At 32.7% G+C, this 10445-nt stretch overlaps 1 long non-coding RNA gene across 1 annotated transcript; it reads left to right on the top strand.

Annotated features, from left to right (window-relative positions):
• The first annotated feature begins 1706 nt into the window (after nt 1-1706).
• Nucleotides 1707-2284, top strand: LOC112720276 (uncharacterized). The gene is made up of 2 exons (XR_003162108.3): nt 1707-1822; nt 1994-2284. It is a non-coding gene; the product is annotated as an uncharacterized lncRNA (long non-coding RNA).
• The last annotated feature ends 8161 nt before the right edge of the window (nt 2285-10445 follow it).

Below are 10445 nucleotides of genomic sequence, written 5' to 3'. Positions count from 1 at the left end.
TTGTGGTTGAACTCCATGATTTGCAGTATGTGAAGATTTAAAATGTCACAATTAGAATTTGTTTTGTAAGAATTGTCTATTCATATGCAAATTTTTTTATTATATATTATTACTTATTTGTTCTAAATGTCTTACTAAATGTTTTACTAAATCTATTTATTACTAACAAAATATCTTACTAAATCTATTTATTTATTAAAATTTATTATTGTCACTTAAAAAAATTTAGAAATTCTAGGTACTAATAGATGAATTCTTATTGTACATTAATAGTTTGAGAATATTAAAATTATCATAAAAATTCGTATAATTTTATTCTCTTGACAAACAATTTTATAATTACGTTAATCATATAATTTTATATACAAACATTGATACAGTGTTGTTTCATGTATATATTTTGCAGGTATCAAAGGATAGCATTGAATTGTTATTCAGTAGGTTTAAATTATTTATTGTTTATTACAAAACTTTCTGTATTAAGATTCTCTATTAATTTGTTCTTCATTTTGAGCTGATTTTGATATTTTTTTACTTCACAGTAAACCAACATATAAAACTTTGTTGGTAGATTTAAGTATTACTAGATTATTTTTTGTCATATTGAGTATATATGCCTGATTTATTGAAAAAAGTAGATTAAATAACTATTTTATAGTTAATACAATTAACACTATATTAAGAAAAGAAAAACAACGCATACAAGTTATTTTTTTATTAATTAAATTATTATAATTAAAATGAATTTTAACATAAAAACTTAAAATTATAATTTCAATCTTATCACGTGCATGGCACGGGTGATTAAACTTGTTACTAATATAAAATATAAATTATATATGGAGTGAAAATCGTAGAGAGAAATAGAAAAATGGAGATAGGTGGATGAGAGAATTTAGGAAGAGAGTTTATTAATTTTGGAGAAAAATATTTTCTCTCAATTTTAATAAGAGAGTGTCATGTGACACGTTTGATTATTAAATTAGATAGTAATATATGATACATAATATAAGTATATTTCAACTTTAATTTTAATGCAATTAAAAAATGTCATGTTGCACATTTTGATTGTCAAATTAGTAATTAGTCATTGATATTGATAATGATATATAAAATAGATATAGTAGTCGAAGGAATGAGAGAGATTGAGAAAGAAGAAGGAGGAGGGGAGAACTTTTTAATTATTTTCCAGGAAAAGATTTGATTTCAATAATAATAGAGTGACATGTGACACATTTTGTTTATAAAATTAGTATGAAGGAGGGAAGAATTCTCCTTAATTTTGGAGGAAAATATTTAATTTCAATTACAATGAGGGAATGACATATGGCACATTCTTATTGTAAAATTAGTAAGGAATAGAAGAAAATTCTTTAATTTTGAAGAGAAATACTTGATTCTAATTAATGAAAAAGTGATATGTGGCACGTTTTGGTTTTAAAATTAGAAATATATAATAGATTTTGTTTAAAATAATTAATTCATTTTTTTATTAATAATTTTATTAAATGAAAAGGAAGAGAGTAATTGGCACGAAAAAGTATTAGAATAAAGTAAGTGAGATAAGATTTTATTTGGTTACTGAGTTAATTTTTATTCAATATTAGGTTTAATTTATTTTTGTCATCATAATTAAAATATCATATTTAAGTTTAATTTATTTTTACAGGAGTCTATAAATAACGTAACCAATATGAATAATAAGTCATATTCTTTCCAAAAAGCAAGAGAACACAAAGTAATTTTGGCAGAATGGCTACTAATGTTGCTCATCTAAAGCTTTTTTTCTGTATTCTTTTTGTGGCTTTTCTTTTCACTTCAGGTAGCAAATTTTGTCTTAAACTTTTTAATAATACTATATTATGAAATTATTTATCGTAAAAATTTAAACATTTAAATAGAAATACATAAATGATTATCTTTAATTTAATGAATATAACATATATTTAAATATTATACTAATCTATCAATTGTGTTGTGTTGATTATTGCAGACGCAAGAAGTGGCACAATACAGAGCCTTTCAATAATAACTTGCGACAGCAAAACAGTACAAAATTGTAACAGCTCTGAATGCAAGAAATCCTGTGTCGAAATTAAACACTATGAAGTTGGTCGGTGTATTCCCACAAGAGGTTGTTGCTGCTACAATAATGATAGGTTAACTTAAGTGCTCTTCTCATTATATTTGTTCACATGTATTTTTAACAAATACATCTTTTTATGTATTCCGTGATAAAAATAAACAAGTGACAAATTAATGAAATAAATGGTTATTGAAGTTTTTTTTTGCGTTAATATGATATATGTTTATTTATTATAAAATTAATAATTAGGGGGTGGATTTAGGCTTGGTGAGGAAGGGTATGAGCGAGGGCTTTGAGAGACATAGTTGTGGTTGTTGGTGGTATTAGAGTGTAGAATAATATGAGGAAGGAGTGTTCAAGCTACAGGTCAACCGCAAATCAATCAAATCCATATGTTGATATGTTGTGATGGCAGTGTTGATGGTAGCGGAGGCGGCGTGGCAGTATTTGATAATTTTGTGATTTGTATCTATTAATTAGTTATTATTAATATTTTTAATAGTATGAGATTATATCTAACGATGTAGGATTATTTATTTTTGTAAAACCCAAAAATCTTTAAAAATCTTATTAAGAGTTAATTTTGATTTATTTATTCATTTAGTACTTTAGTCCCAAATTATTTTATTAAAGATAATTAAATTTTTTTTATTAATTGAATTTAAAATAATTTAAAATTTTATCTGATTTTATAATTATCAAATTATTTACTATATTTAAATTATAAAGTTTAGCAAATGTAAAATAATAAGAATTTTATATGATTTAGTTTAAATAAGTAAGATTTTGAAATTTAATACTTTAATTTTTATCAAAAAAATTAATTATATTATCTCTAATTTTAAATTAACATACTTGATTAAAAATTAATTAGCAAATTGATAATCAAATAAAATTTTAAAATAATTTTAAAAAATTAAATTAAATTTTTAATTAATACTTTATACTCTTATTTAACTAAAATTATTAAATTTCAATTTATCCAAAAATCCATAATTTTACAATTTTTTTCAAAAATAAACCATAATTCCCAAATTGAAAATCCTAACCCTAACTTTTTTTCTACCCTAGCCGCCATTCTCTTTTCAAAATAATAATAATAATAATAAACAGACACAACACACAAGGAAAAGAAAGGGAGAATGGAGAAGGGGAACTAATGCACGGAAGAAGGAAGGGAAAAAAGGAAGGCCAATTCTCTGGTGCCTGTAATTTTGGTGCCGAAATTGCCGAAGTTACCTTTTATGGTAAGTTTTAAATATTAAAAAATAATTTACTTTTATATTTTTTAATTTAAATATTAAATTTTATCTCATTTTAGTAAGTTAGGCAAATATATATAGGCACCATAGCATGCACCAAAAAGGAAAAGCAGAGTGCATAGAAAAGAGAAAGAGATTGCATCTGTTGCTGCTATTGGAGAGCAGAACCGACGCAGAGAGAGTCGCCGCTGCATGTCCTTTCACTGCCGTCCCACCGAGATGTCGACCCATCACCGCCCTAGCTGGGTTGTCGTGAGCGTTGAGCTCAGACGAGAAAGGAGAGACGCGGGCATGAAACCCTGACGAGCTGAGGAGAATCAGCGCCGCCGTTGTGCCGTTCATGGACTCCATCGCTGCCGCTGAAGGTTCCGATCGTCCAATTTGCCGCTGCCGTTGCCTCGCCGCCAATCTGTCACCGTGTCGTCGTTGAGAGAGCAGAACAACAAGAGAGAGAAGGAGGATCCCGTCCAGCCGTCGTCGCTGCCTTTCCTCCACCGTCGCTGAAGATCCGCCACCAAAGCTGCTTGGCTCGCCATTGTTGTACCTATGTTGCTGATGCGCCGCCGGAGCTTCACGCTGCTATGCTAGCTGTTGGAGACAACAGCTGAAGCCTCTGTCTTCTTAGGTTTTGATTGTTGCAAGTTACTCAACTATATGCCGTCGTTGGAACCGGACTAGATTTACCGGTAATTGCTTCCTCCATTCTTGAATCTATTCCATTTCTATTTTGCTCCGCTATTCTGATTTTGTTGGTGTCCCTGCTGCCTTACCAATCGAAATAGTGTTACTGCCACTAGGACGGATGCATAGGTCCCTGATTCTATTCTTTGCTGCTCCATTGTTCTGTTTTCTATAGCTGCAGTAAGTTATTCTAACCTTGATATCCTTACCACTATCATTTTGCTATGGATTATTGAGAATTTCGTGATATTGACGTTCTAGGGTCGATTTTCGGTAATTTCATGGTTGGAATAAAAGTCGTTTCTGTTGTTGTGAAAGTAAACGGAACTGTGGATGCAGCTGCCGCTGAGTGCGAGCCGAGAGAGAAAGGTTTCTTTGACGCGTTTGGTCTATGGGTTTCGATTAATCGAGGTAGGGGCCTTTTTCAGAAAACTATACTTTATAAATTGGAATTATTATATATGAATATTGATGTGAGAAAATGTATCTTTGGTGATTGTATAAGTCTTATGTGTTGTTTGATTATCTTGGATGGATATGAATGCTTGTTTAATTGGATGATTGTTTGGTTTTATGAAACGGCCTGTTTTAAAGTGTTTCTTTGAAGTTATCTCTTCTAAAGTTTTGAAATCTAGTTTAATACGTTAGAGATTGATTTTAGTTTGTGTTGGTTTTCTTGAAATATGAAAATGGTATACACTTTTGAATTCAGCCTGATTTGGCTTTGAGCCGTGGAAAAGGGCTACGGAATGGTTTGGTTGGGACCAGAAAAGGGCGGCAAAGTCTAAGTTTTACGGAAGATGCTGCTGAATTTTCATGAAATTTAAGATTCTGTTTTAAAAAGTAATTTAGAAAAGAAATAAATTTGAGAGGTTCTATTACTTGGTTCTTGATTTATTAAGAAATGATGTAGGCTATTCTTCTCTAGAGTCTTGAGTCTTTGCCAAAGTTATTGACTGACAACTCTGATTTAAAATAGTTTAATAGATGATTTAAAAAGTGAAAGATTTGTATCTTTTCAAAGAGCATTGCTTTTAAAGAAAAATGGATTATGAACTTGGAATAATTGAGATATGAAAATTCTAAATTTTGAAACAAAGATGAGTTTGTTTTGTGGTTTTAAAGAAAAAGTGTCTTATGGCTTGAACGAAGATTGATTTGATATGAATTGTTAATGAAGTGCGGAAATGATGATGAATAAATGAATATGTGGCTTTTGTACTTCTTTATCTGAGATACGAGTTTCCGTGGGTAAAGTACCGTGGCTTGCCACCACGTGTTCCAGGTTGAGACTCGATAATCTGTTGACCCTACGACGTAAGGGTGACTGGGCACTTATAAATTCCCGGGAATGGTACCCATATTGAGCGATTTGATATATATATGAGAAAAAGCTATGCATAGACTCACGGGGATGCGCATCGGGGGACATCCTAAGGGTTTAGCAAACCGGTCTTATTGGGTTGGCTTGATAACCGACAGATGAGAGACTCATCAGCCATAGGGCAGGCATTCATCATATGCATCTATGTGACATTGTTCGGGTGTGCATATTGTACTTGATTTGCCTATGTGAATAATTTTGTCTAATTGCTAATTGCTCTACTCGATGTAACTGCTTGATTGTGCTTGAACATCCCTACTTGTGTTTGTGACTGAAATTGGTTGAATTTGTGGTGAATTGGCTGTTGATTGATTTTTTGGGCCTAGGGCCATGGATGATTATGAGATAGGCCGAAGGCCGTGTTTGGTTGTGTGTTTGGTTTAGAAAACTATGAAAAACTAAACTGGTTCAGTATAGACTTAATGAACCTATACCTGTAACAGGTTGTTCATTCATGCTGTTTAGGAAAAACCTTTTGGCTTTTGAATTTTTGAAGAAATAATAGTTGCCTCTTTCAGAAAGAATTGCAGGTTTTAAATGGTAAATCTTTGGGTTTTAAAAGGATGCATAAGATGGTTATTAATCACTATGTTTTAAAAAGAGTTTTATTCTGACGTATCCTATTATAGTAATTCTGTGACCCTATAGTGAGAACCCTTTTGATGACGATGTTTTCACTCCCCTACAGGTCTTTTCTTTTTCAGGTTATGGGCAACGAAGTTTGGAAGAGCTTATTTCTTTTTTGTTTAGTCGATATTTTGTATTGTTTTAGTATTTATGTTTCCCTCGCATTTAACTTTTCACAATTTGTAAGAGGGATAGGATTTATCTTATGTAAAGCTTGTAAGTGAATACTATGTATATGTATGTGTATAGTTGTAAGTAAGGATTTCTGTTTTGTTTTAAGCGGTCTTTTGAGAAATACGGTTTAAGTGTTAAACAGGCTCATATTTTAGTATTTAAATATTATCAGAGTCGTTGTAATAGCCGAGCTATCAAAGTGGCGCAGCCGGAAGCGTGACATTTTGATAGTTACGGTGTTACATTATGGTATTAGAGTAGTTCATCCTGGAATGGACTGACTATGTTTAATTGCATACTCTGAATGTCTGTAATGTTGTAGGTCTTGTCCAGATAACAAGAATTAGAGCTTTATACACATGACTGTTTAATGATTAACATTGTTAGCTTACCATTGCATATATATATCCGCTGATGTTAAGTCTGGCCAATTTAATGTTGACGGTTTATGTGTACGGAAAAATTAATGAATTATCATAGATAAAGTAGAATTAATAAGTGATACGATTTTCAGGTTTTGGGAGTGTTAGAAATTAATTTTGAAGTTAGTTCCATTTCGACGTATACTCTTTATTCGTACTTGGTGTTATCTCTTTCTCTATTAATTGTATTAGAATTCCTTACTTCGGATTTTCTCTTTTAGAATATGACTCGGCTCTATTCCCAACCACACTTATTCGTTGCTATATATATATTTGTGTTTGATTGTAATCCTGATTACTCACTTAAAAAATCATTTGGAACGTTCATCTTTGATATTTCTCTTTGGGAATCATGAGTTCAAAATATTGCTCGTATTTCTCTTTGGGAATCATGAGTTCTTTGAATTGGTTTTGAACTTGTTTTCGCACGACAAGGATCGTTAATTCTTTGAGAAACATTAGATATTCCTAGATTAGTTTGTATTGAAAATAGGTTGCTTTAACCTGCCACATGATGTGCATATTGTTTATTCTTTTATTTTTCATCTTTTCTTTTCTTTGTTTCAATTCTTTTTTTTTAACCAGATTTGATTATCCATTCTTATTATTATTATTTATATATTTCTTTATAAATCTTCTACCTTTTAATTTGAACTTGAATCTGTTTAGGTGTAACACATCATCCTTAATTCTTAAGTAATTTGAAACCTTAAAGCGTTATGATTCGAACTAAGCTAATTACATAATTTAATTCTTTTGCTTCATGTCCAATTATCCATTAATATGATCATATTCTTGATTATCTCTTAAATTCTCAACATCATAATCCCTAACTTTGAATTTCTCTACGTGATTTGTGTAACTTCTTAATGTAATCTGAATTTATTTTGGTGTGATACATCATTCTTTACAGTTGATTTCTAGAATTCTTATTTTGGATTGAAAAAGTTTTGAATTGACTTTTTTCTGTCCAATTCTATTCTACAATCATCTTTCAAACTTTTGATATTGATCTAGTTAATATAGGATTAGTCTACAAAAAATTTAAAAATATGACAAAAAATAACTATATGTATTCTAAAAAAAATTTAGAGATTATATTTTAATACGAATTTTTTGTAAGTATTATTAGAAAAAAAGATATCTTTATTTTTAAAATTTGATAATTTTATATCAAGTGAATTTTTAAAAAATATTTTTTATAATGAATGACTAAGTTTTTTAAAAAAATAAAAAATTTAGATATAATTTTTTTTTCATTTTTCGTGTGCATTTTTAAATAATTATTCAAATATTTAAAAAAATTATCAAATAAATAAGTTAAATTATCTAAATTAAATAATTATTCTCTAGTATTATCCTTTTATAATTTTTTAAAATAATTATATTTCGATCATGTTTAATTTTGTGTAAATTACTAGAGACTCTAGCATTTCACTAATATACACATAATCTGTAGAATCTAAACACAATTTACAAACAAATAAAAGACAACATAAATGATTGGAGGATGTAGCAGTTTATACGAAAAAAAAAGGAAGAAAAATAAAAACAGTAGAATGTTTCCACTTTCTACAGTTTATCTGTTTATGCATAATATTCCGTCTTTTCTTTTGATTTTTCTCTCTCTACTTTTATTACTACTTTTCGTTTCACCTCCATTAATGTAGGAATATGTCTAAAATTAAATAAACACAATAATTATGTGTACATTAGATGTATTACATTTATATATATCATTAGAATTTATTGAATAAAAATTAAAAACTAATATAAAAGAAAAATATTGATGGACTCTAATAAATACAGAATATTCTAGTACATAAATAAAAATGTTAATTTTTTATCATATAAATTTTTTAGAGTTTATTAACTAATTACTTGTGTTAAAAATATTATTATTGTTCATACCCTAACCCAACGCTAAGGCCCAAGTCCATGTAGCGAGATCCAACCCACTACTTGGACTCCTCAATATACCGACCTCCTCTCAAGAGGTCGGTGCTCCCTACGGCTTGCTCTAAGGAAGTCGGGATCGAAGATTAGCCGGCAGATAACAACTGTCCCTAAAATCTCTCAACCCCTTTCAGGAGTCATATCGTAACCTCCCTAAGATAAAGGGACGGTTATCCACCCTAAAAGGTGGAACTACTCCAACGGTGATTATTGGTTCACCACTATAAATACACTGACACCCCTCAGGTATCTCTAAGTCCCAATACTCTCTAGACCTGCTCACACCTTTGCTAACTTAGGCATCGGAGTATCTTTGCAGGTACCACCCCCATTCTCCCACACTCACAAGTCGGAAGGAGTCTCTAGAGGCGCCAACCCGCTCAAGGGCTTCCTCCCTCATACGATTGGGCCAACCTAACGAGTCCAGCCCATTAACCTCCGGTTACCCAATGTAACATTGGCGCCGTTGTCGGGGAACCGAGGGATCAACCATAATGGCAGACAACTCACCAGAAGATGGTCATACAGCATCTGATTCCGAGCAAGAAAATCTAAATATCGGAAACAATGATGCAGACCTGACCCTTCATCGAGGAACCAGCGACCAACATATAGAAGGCACCTATGGGCTCAAAATCCCAAAGGTAAACTCCTCGAAAGGACAAGAATCCGAAAAGGAAGGGCCACCCCCATGCGACCGAACTAATGGGGCTGGTCCACGGTCACCAAGGTCGTCTAGAGCAACTAGAACAGGAACTAGAACGACAGCGAGAGGCGGAACGAAACCTCCGGGAGGAAATAGAACGACGGAAAGAGTTGGAAGAAAAACTCTTAAAACTTGAATCCTCCCTTAAAAGCCGGAACTCCCGCGGCGACCGAGAAGAGTCGCCCCTGGGAGGAGAGGACCCATTCAGCGAGGACATAATGAGGGCAAAAGTTCCAAGAAACTTGAAAAGCCCTGATATGAACCTCTATGACGGAACCACAGACCTGAAGCATCATTTAAGCAATTTCAAAAGTTGGATGTATCTGGCTGATGCTTCTGATGCAACACGCTGCAAGGCTTTCCCGACCACCCTGTCAAAAGCGGCGATGAAGTGGTTCGATAGCCTCCCTCCAAGGTCGGTTACCAGCTTTGAAGACCTCTTAAGAAAATTTCTAATGCGATTCTCCATCCAGAAGATAAAGTAAAACACGCGCCGAGCCTCCTGGGAGTTAAACAGGAGGTCGGGGAACCTCTGCGTGATTACATGGAAAGGTTCAACAAAGCGTGTTTAGAAATTCAAGATCTGCCCACAGAGGTAGTTATCATGGGACTAGTAAATGGACTTAGAGAAGGCCCCTTCTCTCAGTCTATATCAAAAAGGCACCCGACCTCTTTGAGCAATGTACAGGAGAGAGTGGAAAAGTACATCAACATGGAGGAAAATGCCAAACTACGAGAACCCAGCTGGCGACTGGGGCCCCCTCATTCGGCAAAAGAAAAAGAAAGGGAGCCAAAGAAAAAACAGGAGGTCGGCCCCGACACACCTAGGAGATATCACTCCTACACTCCTCTAAAAGTCTCCCTAGTAGATGTGTACAGAGAAATCTGCAACACTAAAAGATTGCCGCCTCCCAGACCCATTAAAAATAAAAAAGGAAGGAGTTGCAATGACTACTGCGAATACCATAAGATATATGGCCACCCAACAAATGATTGCTACGACCTCAAAAATGTGATAGAAAGGTTGGCCAGGGAAGGCTGAGTTGATAGATATCTCACGAACAGGTCGGACAATGATGGAAAAAGAAAGCGAGACGATGAAGACAGAAGAGACCCGCCGCCACAAACTCCCGAGAGACACATACAT

The sequence above is a fragment of the Arachis hypogaea genome, chromosome 2, assembly GCF_003086295.3.
Source record: "Arachis hypogaea cultivar Tifrunner chromosome 2, arahy.Tifrunner.gnm2.J5K5, whole genome shotgun sequence".
NCBI lineage: Eukaryota > Viridiplantae > Streptophyta > Magnoliopsida > Fabales > Fabaceae > Arachis > Arachis hypogaea.
The sequence above is the reverse complement of the archived record's forward strand: the minus strand, read 5'-3'. Positions and strand labels throughout refer to the sequence as shown.